Consider the following 16,620-nt stretch of genomic DNA (forward strand, 5'->3'; position numbering starts at 1 on the left):
CATAATATGGACTTGGTCTTTTACCAAATAGGGCTATCTTCTGTATACCAGCCCTACCTTGTCACAACACAACTGATTGGCTCAAACGCATTAAGAAGGAAAGAAATTCCACAAATTAACTTATAACAAGGCACACCTGTTAATTGAAATGCATTCCAGGTGACTACCTCATGAAGCTGGTTGAGAGAATGCCAAGAGTGTGCAAAGCTGCCATCAAGGCAAAGGGTGGCTACTTTGAAAAATCTAAAATCTCAAATATATTTTGATTTGTTGAACACCTTTTTGGTTACTACATGAATCCATGTGTGTTATTTCATAGTTTTGATGTCTTCACTATTATTCTACAATGTAGAAAACAGTAAAAAATTAAGCAAAACCCTGGAATTAGTAGGTGTGTCCAAACTTTTGGCTGGTACTGTACGTGGCTTATTGATAACAACTCTGTTTCCTACTATAGGCAGTTGGCTGCCTAGTGATTGATAACACTGTAACTCTACGATGTGAATAGTTGGCAACGATGTTTTGTTTCCAAGTGCTACTGAATAAGCTCAACTGAAATGCACCAATTGCGCATGATAAACATCATTACTCTACTCTAGTCTATCAATCCATTCGACATCTTTATACTATACATGACACAGGGGCGCTATATGTTTATCTTGCCTAGGGCGGCAGCATAACTGCTAGGACCGGACCTCACGAACCCAATAATTTGCTTCTAATTTACTTGCGTTTGCGATGGACCTTGGCCTGCTTAAAGTGGGCCGCTGCTGTTAGGAAGTCCAACTCCTTGGAGAAGCTTGCTATGCGAATCAGCCTCGTTACTTTGTCCTCAAGAAGGCGCGATCTTTAGGCAGTCTTTACTCTGTTTTGGAGAAAGAATCACCTCTCTGCGGGCACTCTGGAAACGGGGATATTCAACACAATCGTCGCCAATTTTGCCCAGTCGGGGTACACTTAGCTGAAGTCCCTTCAGAGGACCTCGTGTCTTTTGTATATGTAAAAAGAGAAAAACGCCTGACACTAATGTCTAAACAGCTTGAGGATTTATCAGCCTATGAAGTATATTTGCCTTTGATGTTGGAGAACATTGACTAGTATTCCCATCAATGAATAAAAAGCATTATTTAGCAATGGATTTGTTCTTTTATTTTATATTTTTGGGCTGGCAACAATTTGGTTTATCAGCTTTTCATTATAAAAAAAAGAGAAGTATATATATATCTGCCAAAAGCCGGCATTTACCGGTTAATGGAAACCCTGATGTGTGTGTGTGTGTGTGTGTGTGTGTGTGTGTGTGTGTGTGTGTGTAGGGGCATTACAGTCCCATAATTAAAACCACTATGTGGTCACAGCGATCCCAGACAGCCTGATTTGTGTGTTCATCCAAAGCAACTAGAGGGAAACCAATGTGAGTGTTGATTCTGAGGAGGAAGGAGGGAGAGGTGGCAGGAGATGTGTTTGTTGTTTGTGGTCGAGATTAAACTCTGCTGAAGGAGTGGAGAGTGAGCATTGGAGAGGAGAGATGGAGAAACAATAGAGATAAAGAGAGAGATAGAGAAAGACCAAAGCAGAGCTCCCCAGTTCCCCCTCCAGCGACTGTATCAAAAAGTAATTATTTACAACAGAGGGACACAGGCAACACCCCCCTTTCCCTGCCCCTTCCCTTCACCACATATCACATTCAAGGCAAGCCACGACACTGCAATTTCAAACACAACAGAATTTCCCATATCAGAAAGTTGGAAAGTTGGAAAAGCAACAGCTTTGAGGGCATAAACAATAATACAAATGTAAAAGCAACAAACAGCTGCTGGTTGGTTTAGGACTCTGAGGTCTGTGTCTGCTTTATCCTTAATGAAAGGCTTTCTGACTGGAGACTGAACAGTCGGTCTTGTTTCAGTTAACATATACAGCGCATTCAGAAAGTATTCAGACCCCTTGACATTTTCCACATTTTGTTACATTACAGTCTAATTCTAAAATTGATGAAATTATTCCCCCCCCCCATCATTCTACACACAATACCCCATAATGACAAAGCAAAAACAGGTTTAGACATTTTTGCAAATAAAAAATAAAAGTATTCAGACCCTTTACTCAGTACTTTGTTCAGGCACCTTTGGGAGTGATTACAGCCTTGAGGCTTCTTGGGTATGACGCTACCAGCTTGGCACACCTGTGTTTGGGGAGTTTCTCCCATTCTTCTCTGTAGATCTTCTCAAGCTCTGTCAGGTTGGATGGGGTGCTTCGCTGCACAGCTATTTTCAGGTCTCTCCAGAGATGTTAGATCGGGATCATGTCCGGGCTCCGGCTGGACCCCTCAAGGACATTTAGAGACTTGTCCCGAAGCCACTCCTATGTTGTCTTGGCTGTGTGCTTAGGGTCGTTGTCCTGTTGGAAGGTGAACCTTCGCCCCAGTCTGAGGTCCTGAGTGCTCTGGAGCAGGTTTTCATCAAGGATCTCTCTGTACTTTGCTCCCATCATCTTTCCCTCGATCCTGACTAGTCTCCCAGTCCCTGCCGCTGAAAACCATCCCCACAGCATGATGCTGCCACCACCATGCTTCACCGTAGAGATGGTGCCAGGTTTCCTCCAGACGTGATGCTTGGCATTCAGGCCAGAGTGTTCAATCTTGGTTTCATCAGACCAGAGAATCTTGTTTCTTATGGTCTGAGAGTCCTTTAGGCGCCTTTTGGCAAACTCCAAGCGGGCTGTCATGTGCCTTTTACTGAGGAGTGGCTTGCATCTGGCCACTCTACCATAAAGGCCTGATTGATGGAGTGCTGCAGAGATGGTTGTCCTTCTGGAAGGTTCTCCCATCTCCACAGAGGAACTCTGGAGCTCTGTCAGAGTGACCATCGGGTTCTTGGTCAACTCCCTGACCAAGGCCCTTCTCCCCAGACTGCTCAGTTTGGCCTGGCTGCCAGCTCTAGGAAGAGTCTTGGTGGTTCCAAACTTCTTCCATTTAAGAATGGTGGAGGCCACTGTGTTCTTGGGGACCTTCATTGCTGCAGACATTTATGGGTACCCTTCCCCAGATCTGAGCCTCGACATAATCCTGTCTCGGAGCTCTATGGACAATTCCTTCAAACTCATGGCTTGGTTTTTGCTCTGACATGCACTGTCAACTGTGGGACCTTATATAGACAGGTGTGTGCCTTTCCAAATCAATTGAATTTACCACAGGTGGACTCCAGTCATGTTGTAGAAACATCTCAAGGATGATCAATGGAAACAGGATGCGCCTGAGCTCAATTTCGAGTCTCATAGCAAAGGGTCTGAATACTTATGTAAATAAGGTATGTTTTTTATATTTGTATAAATGTGCAATAAAAATATATAAATAAACTTTTTAGAATAAGCCTGTAACGTAACAAAATGTGGAAAAAGTCAAGGGGTCTGAATACTTTCCGAATGCACTGTAGATCATAGAGAAAGACAGCCTACAGTAGTACTGATGGGGAGGGAAGGGAGAATGGATCAATGCTCTCAACAGGCTTCAATACTACATTTGTTTTAAACATACCAGCTCCCAAAACAGCCAGTCAGCCACGAGCCAAACAAAGACAGATCCTGCTACTGATTGGAGCTGACACAGGAAGCGAGTAAGAGGAAAATAGAAAAACTGAAGAAAAAAAGGGAATCAATTCACAGAGAGACAACAGACATTTAGAACAATCCTTCTGACAGTTGCCAAGGCGACATGAAGTGTCTTTTTTCTGTGCGTGCCGTGTGGTGCGCTAGGCTAGGTGGAGAGATAAGATATGTTCAGTCTCCAGTGAGAGGCATGTGGTCAACACAGTCAGCTCCATACCTCATTAAGGTACCACTCCAACCATACAGGCATGGAACCTAACCAGTAACTAGCTCCAACATCCACTCAGTCACACCAACCAGTCAGTAACCTGTCAGTAACCTGTCAGTAACGGTCATTCACACCAGAGGATTGTAAGGGAAATGAAGAGAAATCACTAGAGTACCCCAAACCCACCAAAAGGTAGATGTATAAAGGCAATACATTTACGTCATTTAGCAGACGCTCTTATCCAGAGCGACTTACAAATTGGTGCATTCACCCTATAGCCAGTGGGATAACCACTTTACAATTATTATTATATATTTTTTTTTTTTGGGGGGGGGGGCGGGGGGGTAGAAGGATTACTTTATCCTATCCCAGGTATTCCTTAAAGAGGTGGGGTTTCAAATGTCTCCGGAAGGTGGTGAGTGACTCCGCTGTCCTGGTGTCGTGAGGGAGCTTGTTCCACCATTGGGGTGCCAGAGCAGCGAACAGTTTTGACTGGGCTGAGCGGGAACTATGCTTCCGCAGAGGAAGGGGAGCCAGCAGGCCAGAGGTGGATGAACGCAATGCCCTCGTTTGGGTGTAGGGACTGATCAGAGCCTGAAGGTACAGAGGTGCCGTTCCCCTCACAGCTCCATAGGCAAGCACCATGGTCTTGTAACAGATGCGAGCTTTAACTGGAAGCCAGTGGAGCCAATAGAAACTCAATAGTTATGTTTCTGCTCTGAGAAGGTCACAATAACCCCTGATGAAAAACAGTAATTTCCTCCCATTTGTTCCTCAATGTCATTCTCGAATCACCTTGAAGGCTGAGAATAGAATAGACTCATTCAGGTTTGTTATTTCATTAATTCCCAGCAGTAGCAGACAGACCATAGAGATAGAGGACTCATGATGGATATAACCTGTTTTAGCATGGACATTGCTGTTGAGGGCTTCCACCAATTGAAAGTAATCAACTGGGTGAGGATTCCTATGGGTTGGGCGCAATAAGCCAATGATCGGAGCATTGTCTTCTTCAAATTGGGTCACTTATGGTTTGTAAATGGCTTTAAGCTATGTCACTGCCATCTAGTGGCCACAATAAATAAATGACAATATTTAGTTCAGGTCTCCAGCAGTGTAGGTGCTGGTAAATCACCAATATTAGCTTTACGCTTTTTTCAAACACAAATGAAGAAAATTCACTACTTTAAAATGGAGATAGGCCTCAATGGCGCAGCCCATGCTGTAACACGCACCATAATGGCACTGATACAAAGATGAGTCACTGATAGAACAATGAGACAGATATTTCACTGGATGTATAAATGTGAAGCATCCGGTTGGCGTTTCCACTCACTACCAAATATGGTAGTGAGAGGAAGCCCACTAGCGGGCAGTGGGAGAAGATGGAACGAGATTGATTTTGGCCAACATTCAGCAAATGTTCTCATCGATTAAACATTTGATCTCAATACAGTTTTCTGTTCCCAAATCTATAATCTGTTATGAACAGAGTGGACTAAGTTTTGTAAACTTGACCCTTTTTATACGTTTTTTAATATCGCGCTGTTTAGTAGGAATGCAAAGGCGAATTGAGCTATTTATTGCACACGCGCACTTCACAGAGTAGGCGTTCCGTAACGGAAATATGCAGATGCGTACTAGAACGTGCCAATAGGATATCGCTAGCTCGTGCTTGGCTCTGCCCACCTCCTTGCCCTGAAGACGGGCCCTGAAGACAGGGGCACGGGTACAGCTGTGCCAGCACGTGTGCCCTATCATCTGGCCATTGGTCTTCTGTTGTAGTCTTTACCTCCAGCACCCACATTGGGCCAGACAGAAAGGACATACAGCCCACACACACACGCACGCACGGTACACACACGCACGGTACACACACGCACGGTGTACACACGCACACACGCGCACACACACACACACACACACACGGATCCAGATGGATGTTGCAGCCTCTACCTCTGGAACCAGATGGATGTTGCAGCCTCTACCTCTGGAACCAGATGGATGTTGCAGCCTCTACCTCTGGAACCAGATGGATGTTGCAGCCTCTACCTCTGGAACCAGATGGATGTTACAGCCTCTACCTCTGGAACCAGATGGATGTTACAGCCTCTACCTCTGGAACCAGATGGATGTTGCAGCCTCTACCTCTGGAACCAGATGGATGTTACAGCCTCTACCTCTGGAACCAGATGGATGTTACAGCCTCTACCTCTGGAACCAGATGGATGTTACAGCCTCTACCTCTGGAACCAGATGGATGTTACAGCCTCTACCTCTGGAACCAGATGGATGTTGCAGCCTCTACCTCTGGAACCAGATGGATGTTACAGCCTCTACCTCTGGAACCAGATGGATGTTACAGCCTCTACCTCTGGAACCAGATGGATGTTGCAGCCTCTACCTCTGGAACCAGATGGATGTTACAGCCTCTACCTCTGGAACCAGATGGATGTTACAGCCTCTACCTCTGGAACCAGATGGATGTTACAGCCTCTACCTCTGGAACCAGATGGATGTGGATGCTGGAGCCCAATGTTCTTTCGGCAGGTGAGCCTGACTGTGACTGTGTGACTGTCTCCTACACTCAGTCCTTCCTCCCAAAGGGCATTGCCAGGCCCTCAGTTCTGTTCTACACTCAACTTCAAACACACAGAACACAGCAGAACAGAAGCAGAGAGCTAGCCTAGCCGGAAAGCCAACAGGCTTTGAGAGTGGAGAGGTTTTTTAATTTCACTTGAAATGTAATATGCAAAGTCACAATGTAATAGGTCTACATGTCCTAGAGTTCTCAAAGCCTAAGGACTTGAATGGATACCTAGTTAATGTGGAATCCCGTTGCCCATCACAGAGTTGTACAAACATAGAGAGATCTACTCCTCATTAACGTGCGCCAAATCAAAGGCCTTTCATAACATGCCCTTCAAGAGATGGCAAATAGAAGCAGGATGGATGGTTCTTTGGCACATTATGCGACTATCTATGCGAGCGACGCTGAGGCCAAACCTCCTAGTCCTAGCTAGCTACCAAAGATAGTACTTAAAATTGTGCCCACACAGACCTCTACAGTCAACATCGCTGCCAATAGATGGCCATGTTTGGTGAGAATTCCACAGGGGAAAACATCAAGACTCGGAGAGAGGGGGGAGGGGATCGGGAGGGAGGGGGAGAGAGAGTGAGAGAGAGCAAAAACGAAAATGAATAGGTAAGAAGCAAAGTAAAACACTGTTCTCCCTAGGTAATCACCCACCACCTTGTTCAATGGTCTCAGAGTGGACAGGCCATTATGGAACAGCTGGGGGGGGTGTGATGGAATGACTGAGCCACTGTGTGTTAAAACTGTTAGTTACTGTCAGTGCTGAGGTAGTGATGGTGGATGTAGGCCTAATCATAGAAATAAGAATGAATAGAACGGGCTTGGAAGCTCTAACCCTGGCAATTGACTGGTAAACTCAAATGGTACACTCGCAATGGCTGCCTGGTATTGTGATGCAATAATTTCCATGGTATTTTGGAATGTTCCATCAACTGATGCTGGATTGCCATGGTAATGTAGAATGTTCATTCATATGATGCTAACTGATGTGGCTCGTGCAATGGAATGTATTTTATCTAATGTCAGTTGAGTTGACTCAACAAATCACAGCACAGATTGAAGGGTACACATTCTGCTTTTACTTCCTGACATGGATATACTCAAAATGGCTGCCAGTCCACCCATTATGCCATCATTGACTTGAATGGAAACACAGTTTCTATTCATTCTTATTTCTATGGACCTAATCAATCAGATGCTACTGACATCAAGTATTCATATTAGGAAAATGATGAATCCCAAAGAAAGGCTTTGGTTGAACATCCTGTGGCACTGCAGCTGTACATAATACTAAATATTGAAGAGGTAGGAAAGGCATAGGCTACTAAACCTACATTATTCTCTTAATGTCATCTAAAAACAAGACTGGAAAGAGCCACTGAACAAACCAATTGGCAGGTGTGTTTTTCTGTTGCTCATTAGAAAAAGCTTTTTTGGGGGTCTTGGTTTCCTGACCGATTCGGCGTTTGGTTAATGAGGTTTGTCCCCCATGAGACACTGTAGACACCGAAGCCTATTTCACTAAGGCGTTAGGTGCAATAAACATTTTTAAACAAAGTCAGAGCTGCTGGGCGGGTCCGTCTCACTGTCTATGCTATTGGATAGAGAACAATCACCGCAGCTGTTCACCCCATGTTAGTGGGCTAATGGACACTGTCAAATCAAAACCCAACCTTCATTTACCCGTTGTGACGCACGCATGTTCCAAACTCCGTTTTAGACGAGACTGACTTTATGACCAAAATTATCCTATTTACACTTTGTAGTATGTTTTGACACTAGAATAACTGTTTCTCATATCGATGCCACATGGGCTGTTTTCAAAGGGATTTGTTGCTTTTTAAAGGCATCAGCGAGGCTTCTTCAGCACCCCCTCCACCCTTTTCCTTTATTTGAATGTGTCATCTTCAAAAGGCGGAACCGTCAGAATGGCTTTCCTGGAGGAGAAAGTGCTTGTGTCATTTCCTTTACGGAGAGAGCAAAAAAAGAAAGGAAACACAAGCCACATCCACCAATTATTTCAGAAAAACGTGTTGCCTGGAGCCATGAATGATGGTGTGCTTTGTTTTTCTCCCGTTGCTCCAAATGTGCACTGATCTCAAGCAGTCGTCTTTAATTTTGCATACCCATCTTAACTGCTATCTGGACACAGTCAGTCAAGCAGGCGAACTGCACCAGTGGGGGGTCGATGGGAAGATCGAGAGCACATCCGTCTCAGAGACCCAGGTAATTAACTAAATATAGACTAACATCAGAGTGGAAGTAAAACAGCTCAAATCTGTCCATTCATTTCCAAAGCCTGGATGGAAGAAACCTTAAGCCAACATAATTAAGGAGAATAACATTTCTGTAAGCAGTGGAAAGTCGTCTCTCTCTCTTCCCCTTTCTACTTATCTTGGCCATGCTTGGCCGGTAAGCTGAGGCCCTTATTTCAGTGGTAAGCGAGCGCCTGGGTAAAAGTCACTGAGTGGTGGCGGATGAGAGAGGAAAGGAGAGATAGGGATATTCAGAAGCTCCTGGTAATTACAGCACTGGTTATGGCTGACCCGCAGCACAGGGCCTCGGCTCACAGAACACTTACATTTCGCCCAATTAGAGTTTGAGTTCTGCCACCCTGAGAAATATTCTAAAGGTCACATCTCCGACAAACGAAGAGAGAAAAAGATTCTGAAGTTATCAGGACAGAGGCGACAAATGGCAACGCATAGTGAATCTAAATAAGAACTGGGATGATGACACACAAACGCACCAAGTTGTCTTTGTTTCAAATACAAACAAGGCCTTTTGTTCTCTGTGGTAAAGAGAATGTCCTGGGTTCAACCTGCTGTTGTTGTATGACTCTGGAGATCAGTAGATTGTGTCTGGTTGTTTAGTCTCGTAACACCCTTGTGGAGTCTGAGGTGTTACAGACACTGTTTTGATTTTCACCAGTGAGATCAAATATATCACCTCAGGAGACAGAGGGTGCGTCCAAAAGGGCCCCCTATTCTCTACTTTTGACCAGAGCCCTATGGGCCCAGTTGAAATGTAGTGTACTATGTAGGGGAACAGGTTAACATTCGGGACGCAACCTGATTCTCAAGGCCTCGGCTGGAGCTTCTCTCCATAATGTAGTTAAAAACACGCAGGAATGGGGTGCGGTGATGGACAGAATGAATATATTTATCTGTTCTGGGTTGAATAAACTCACTCAGGGGAGAAGGACGGAGGGAGTAAGGAGAAAAGGAGAAGCGTGGAGAGGAGGGGAGGATGCCCTCTCTCTACCCCTCTCCGTTTGTCTGCTCTCTCAGAGGAGAGGAAAGGAGAGAGAGCAGACGGTCAGGGGATCTCATTTAAGAAAACAGTTCAAAATCCACACAGCCAAATGAAATGACCAAATAGGCAAGTCTAGCAATATTAAAGACTAAACAAGGGATTGTCTTACAGAAATCATTCAGAGACAACAACATTACTTCTTTATATTGGCCCTCATCTCAAAATCCCTGGTGTGGGGGTCCTCCTGTGAAAAGCTGACAGATGGGAGTTAGTTTACCCAGTCAACTATCAGATTGCTTCTCTCAGCTCGATATGCTCGTGCTGAGTCTTTAGTTAAAACAAGGACACTGAGGAAGGAAGGACTAGTTCCGTTTGACCATCTCCCTTTGACTTCAACACCAAAGCAGGGACCTCTCTGGTCTAACACTCTGCAATGCAGCCCTAGCTGGCCGTCTTAAAGTGACTGTGAAAGTAGGCTGTGAAATGGGTTGTGATGTCCACTCGGGATTAAAAGACCAGGGAATGAATGGAATGTCTCAGTGGTGAAGACAATCTAAGCAATCCATGGGAAAGTCCTGAGTCAACCCTACAGTTGTATACATATATGAATACATAATGATCTTTAATCTCTGTGTGAAGGTCAGGGCAGGGGGACTTTCACACACTGTGACCATGCTATAGGGGTATGGGTTAACACATGGATGACAATCATAAGATCTAGTGCCGTGGGAGACAGTCACGACCTCCTAGATCATTAGTGATATTATAATTGAATGTCTCATGGAGAGAACGCGTGTGTTATTGTAGACCTAATCATACACAGAGCACAGATGGACAGAAACATTTTCTTTAGTCGACTGTATCTGTGGATGATGACGTTACATGGCGCATTCTCTTACAGAGCCTCTAAAATCCCACTGAGATCTCAGAGGAAGAGAAAGAACCGGACTGTGAAATGTGCCAAGAGTGCTGAACATTCTAAACATGGCACAGAACCAGTAGATGACACGCCCATCTAGTAATAACACTAGCGTGATGTCAAGTAGTTGGTTTGGCTTTTTGATGCGGGTGGGGCCACAAAAAATCTGAACTCATCAATGGTTTTCCTGGTTCTGTTTTTCCAGGTTTTCACTAACAAATCACACTTTTGTTTTATAGAAAAACTACAAAAATGTACATTCTAAGTCCACAACAATGCTTAAACCACATCAGGAGAACACTTTTGAGGTCTGAGAACAATCCCCAAAATATATTTGTAGTTGCCCTTTAATTCAATTGGGCACCTAGCAAGAGACCTGCTAGCGGTGTTTTTGTACTGTACAATGTACAGTGTAGGCTGCATGTGATGGCAGAGTTTGCCAAACAAATGCCCTGCGATTGATCCAAATCAACATGATATCATTCTGCCAGTTAGGCCTGATTTGCAGTCTACATCTATATTGGGACGTTTTTGGGGGGAAAGCCTTTAGAAATGCAAATGAATGCAAAAAATAATATTGCAATATTGTCAAAATGATAGGATATATCGTCAAAAATAATATACAGATATATAACTATATCGATCCCCCCCCCCCCCCCCCCCCCCCCCCCCCCCCCCCCCCCCCCCCCCATCCCTAGGAGATAAGGTATGCAGTCTTGGCATGCAGGGCAGGCCCTCTCTCTGCTATAAAGCCTACCATCTCTCTGTGCCTTCCTGCAGTAGATTACATAAGAGGATATGCTGCAGCTAGCTAAGACACTGCAGCAATGAAGGACACACTTCACACGCCAATACATGCAAAGCCAGCCTGTCCACCGACCCACTTCACTTTACTGACCAACAACGCTGGCTAGCTTAGCATTCAGGGCAGGCCAGACAAACACAGGGATCCCTGTATTCCCTGAACAGCACCTTGGTCACCTATCTGGGCTAAAAAGGTACACGCTGTCCTCCTTTGGCTATGAATTATGAACATGACAACTAGAAGACAAGGAAACAAGGAGAGACAGAGCGTTCCCATCTATTTTCTTTGTGATCGGGCACTGCAACCTTGAGGGAAGCGTGAGTCATCACTCCCCTTCAGCAGACTTTGGCCAGCCAGGCTATTTAATGCTGAGGTTGGAGAAGGAACGGCCTGTTTTCATCTGACAGACTGAAAGACCCACTCACACAAACGGGGCCCTCTGGCAATAGTCCCAAAAGGGCTATTGGGGACACGGACACAACAGTCACTGCAACACACAGAGGCAGAGCAGCAGACACATAAGACAACCCACAGACAGTCTAAAGCTGAAACAAACCCTACAAACCTAGACAGACAAGAGGAGACACACGGACAGGTCTGACGTGCCGTGTAGTTATCTGCCATGTTCAGTTGTGTCACTCTGTCCTGGGACTGGGAGACATTTCCATTTAGGCTCCTATTGACAGTAATTATTCATGGTCTCATGTATATTTCACACACAGCATCATCAGCACAGTCAGCTCATTCTGGTATAAGTCTTCATAAACTCCTCAATAAAGGTAATTGAGTCCAAGTTAAAGAAGTTGTCCTTTATGTAAGTCTTAAGTTGATCTTGCTTGAATAGACTAGCATTTTAACTTCTTTAGGGGTGTCATTTTACAAATACAATACAGAGATCTGCCCTTTCCCAATTTCTGTGTGTGTGTGTGTGTGTGTGTGTGTGTGTGTGTGTGTATATACAGCCAGCCACACAGCCAGCCACACAGCCAGCCAGCCAACCACACAGCCAGCCAGCCACACAGCCAGCCAGCCACACAGCAAGCCAGCAACACAGCCAGCCAGCCAGCCACACAGCCAGCCAGCCACACAGCCAGCCCAGCGCAATCCCAGCTGTCAGTCATCCTCCTGAGTGTGTTCCAGCCATGGCAGGATGAGGTTAATACCCGTGTCTACTATTCATCCTCAGGTCTTTAAACTGGTCCTATCCATCACGGCACCAAACCTCACATTAAAGCATCAATACACAAAACGCCTCAGAAAGGAAAACAGCCTTCCCGTTTTAAGGCACTTGACCTTTCCCGTCTTGGCAAACCAAAGAGGACACAGGGTTTTTAAATCTGCAAGTGAAAAGGAAATGGTAATTTCAGAGTGAGTAAAACGATGACAATAAAGGCAGACAGACTGGGCTTTTTCCATGTTCGAATTATGATCTCCCGTTTCAAAAGGCCCTTCTCGTCTCCTGTGGCAGACTGAGTGTGTTTTAATGATGAAGCTGGGGAGAGATAAAAAGAGCCACGGTGGAACACTAGCCCGTTCCAGCTAAGCCTTTCCTTTCCACACAAATGCAAATAGCATGCACATGTCACTGCGTTAATGTCTGGGCTTGGCTTACACTCACTAACTCATCAACCTGGCATTATTCTGTTGATATTATCCCCACATCATCTTAAACTCAGGAAACAGAAACTCAGCTTGACTTGGAAGCTGCTGGGCGTTGAGTCAACACAATGAACACGTATGGACGTGTTTTAAACAGAAATAAATAGCCTCGCCGGCCGTGACAAGCGTCTGGCGAGCTCAATGTTAATAATTCAATGAGAGGAACGTTTTTGGATTTCAGGGTCACTCGCCTACTAGTCTACCCTGCTTGTAAGTAAGCATTTCACGGAAAGGGCTACACCCGTTGTATTCGGCGCATGTGACAATTAACATTTGATTTGATAAGGGATGCTCTCAACATGTACTGCCTTGCATGGGGACGAGTGCTGTAGCTTTGATGTTCTGATGGGTGCCAGAGAAAAACATTAAAACCACAGAGAAATCAGTCCTCATCCTGTCCAGGTGCTGCTCTCTCAGGGGACACTCTAATGGCCACTAGACCACTCTCTGATAGGTTACCAGGTGATTTTCTAGGAATTATGGGTAATGTATTGTGTATTTTTCATGGAAACACACACACACACACACACACAAACACCATTATCCCATAGGTAAACACCATCTGGCTATCTAGGGTTGTTTCCCTGCAGGGTGCAGACCAGACCAGAGACCATTAGGGCTCTGTACTGTATGAGAGGGTATTCAATTCAACGAGTGGCTGCCCAACCCAGTGAAGATAGTAACACCTGACATGATGTTCACATCCCATGAAGAACTGTGTTAATGTGTGTGTCATGATACAAGGTACAACACGGCTGTTACACCAGCCAACACAGCAGGGTGCCAATGCATACATTACAGAAGACACCAACATACCATATTGCGCAATGGTGACTATGACTTCAGGCTGACAGTATATTAAATGGGCCATTCAGGCATTAGGTGGCATCGATCTCATAGTCATTAGCTACAGTACAGGAGAAGAGGGGTTCAGGTGTTTCACCAATAGGCATATTTACTGAAACTGAATAACTAATGTCATTAAAATATATAACAGCTTTAAACTCCTCTTTAGCACACCAGACTGACTGACAGACAGACCACAGAAACAGACAGAAACACACAAACAGACAGAGACAGACAGAGACAGACAGACAGACAGGAGGTATGCCACACAGCTGATAGGAAAATGATAAATAAAAGTGGTTGTTGTTTACTGGAAGCTGTGTGTTGGACCATACAGCTAGACTAGCCTATTACTGAGGAGTTAGTCTAAGACAGCCTTTGTGTAGCTAGCTGCTGTATTTATGCTAGAAGATAAACCAGGGGAGAAGGGGAGGGGAGGCGGGGTCAAACCAGGAGAGAAGGGAAGGGGGGCGGGGTCAAACCAGGAGAGAAGGGAAGGGGGTGGGGTCAAACCAGGAGAGAAGGGAAGGGGGCGGGGTCAAACCAGGAGAGAAGGGATCTGCTGTCAAGCAGAGGGAAACTTTAATAAAACTGGCCAATGAGAAATATAATAACCTATCATTATTTGCTTGTCTAAAATAGCTCTGCAGGTCATATTTTCAGTTTAGAAATCGCTGCATTACGCAATAGCTGTGGATACTTTCAAAAAGTCAGTGGGGGGAAATGCTGTTTGCAGGCCTCTCATTACGTCATTCATGCAAACCACAATGCACCATCGAGAGCATCCTGACTGGTTGCATCACCGCCTGGTATGGCAACTGCTTGGCCTCCGACCGCAAGGCACTACAGAGGGTAGTGCGTACGGCCCAGTACATCACTGGGGCCAAGCTTCCTGCCATCCAGGACCTCTATACCAGGCGGTGTCAGAGGAAGGCCCTCAAAATTGTCAAAGACTCCAGCCACCCTAGACATAGACTGTTCTCTCTGCTACCGCATGGCAAGCGGTACTGGAGTGCCAAGTCTAGGTCCAAAAGACTTCTCAACAGCTTCTACCCCCAAGCCATAAGACTCCTGAACAGCTAATCATGACTACCCGGACTATTTGCACTGCCCCCCCCCCACCCCATCCTTTTACGCTGCTGCTACTCTGTTAATTATTTATGCATAGTCACTTTAAATCTACCCACATGTACATATTACTTAAACTACCTCAACTAGCCGGTGCCCCCGCACATTGACTCTGCACCGGTACCCCCCTGTATATATAGCCTCCCTACTGTTATTTTATTTTACATCTGCTCTTTTTTTCAACACTTTTTTTGTTGTTGTTTTATTTTTACATTTTTGTTAAAAATAAATGCACTGTTGGTTAAGGGCTGTAAGTAAGCATTTCACTGTAATGTCTGCACCTGTTGTATTCGGCGCATGTGGCCAATAACATTTGATTTGATTTGAAGTTTTACTAATCTGATAAACACCTTCTAAGTGAGACGTGACAACACAGCTCCTTATGTTATCACTGTCATCCTGTCACAGACTGATTCATACAATCACACCATTAGTTGGTATCTGTGTCGGTCGGTCATTAGCTACTTATGAAAATGTATGCACTCACTAACTGTAAGTCGCTCTGGATAAGAGCGTCTGCTAAATGACTAAAAATGTTTTAAAAAATTTAACATTTTAAATTCCTTGTTTTGACGAAACCTAGAACTTTCCCTGGCCTCTCATTCACCCTGTAATGTTACTGTGAACCAGCTTGCTATAGGCCAAGCTGTGGGTGTGTAGAATGAAAGCTAAGAATGTGGGTCTCTCAAAAAACATGGTATAATACACTGTCCGTAGTACAGTATACTGCCAGCACTACCCAAAGCTGAGAACTCAGATTTGATAATACTGCCCTCTACTGGTGCATTGAACAGCTGAAGACAGTATTTTATGGAGCACAGTAATGTACCCGCACTTCCATCCACATCCAGTAGGTGTCGCCATAGTGCTGCGATAGCTTGTTACAACCATCCAGTATATAGATGCAACACACACAACTGTAGGGGAAGACACAGTGTGTAGCTCTCAGTGTGCCGTACTGGCAGACAGACAGTGTTTGTGTGTACTGAGTGGGTGTCAGTGAGGGCAGAGCAGATCAGCCAGCTCCTGACTGGTGGATACAGAGACAGCCTGACTCATCAGTCTCTGCCTGCCTGCCTGCCTGCCTGCCTGCCAGTCTGCCAGTCTGCCAGTCTGCCAGTCTGCTTGCCTGCCTGCTGCAGCTCTCTGTATAGAAGGGCAATCAATACTGGACAGCACTGTGTACTGCCTGGCTAGATGGATGGAGCTGTCCACTATAGACGGAGCAATCAAATGGATAGGCTATAAAATACTGATGATTAATAGAAAGGTTCATCCATATTGGATTTATTGGGACGGGGGATAAACGAGGAATAATTGAGTTAGTAGGTCATCTAGGAATGAATAGGGATGAGGAATTCAGTCATCGCTGCTATAGTTTACGTGTGTGTGTCTGTTAAATGTGTGTGTGTGTGTCTGTTGCGCGTGTGTGTGTGCGTGCGTGCGTGCGTGCGTGCGTGCGTGCGTGCGTGCGTGCGTGCGTGCGTGCGTGCGTGCGTGCGTGCGTGCGTGCGTGCGTGCGTGCGTGCGTGCGTGCGTGCGTGCGTGCGTGCGTGCGTGCGTGCGTGCGTGCGTGCGTGCGTGCGTGCGTGCGTGCGTGCGTG

The 16,620-nt window shown here is 45.4% G+C and overlaps 1 protein-coding gene across 1 annotated transcript in view; it reads right to left on the reverse strand.

Moving 5' to 3' along the window:
• LOC311130287 (microtubule-associated serine/threonine-protein kinase 2-like) overlaps window positions 1-16,620 on the reverse strand; it is a 283,934-nt gene that overhangs the window by 200,235 nt on the left and 67,079 nt on the right. The gene's annotated exons all lie outside the window — the stretch shown is intronic.

Source organism: Coregonus lavaretus (genome assembly GCF_964263955.1).
Source record: "Coregonus lavaretus genome assembly, chromosome: 6".
Classification (NCBI taxonomy): Eukaryota; Metazoa; Chordata; class Actinopteri; order Salmoniformes; family Salmonidae; genus Coregonus; species Coregonus lavaretus.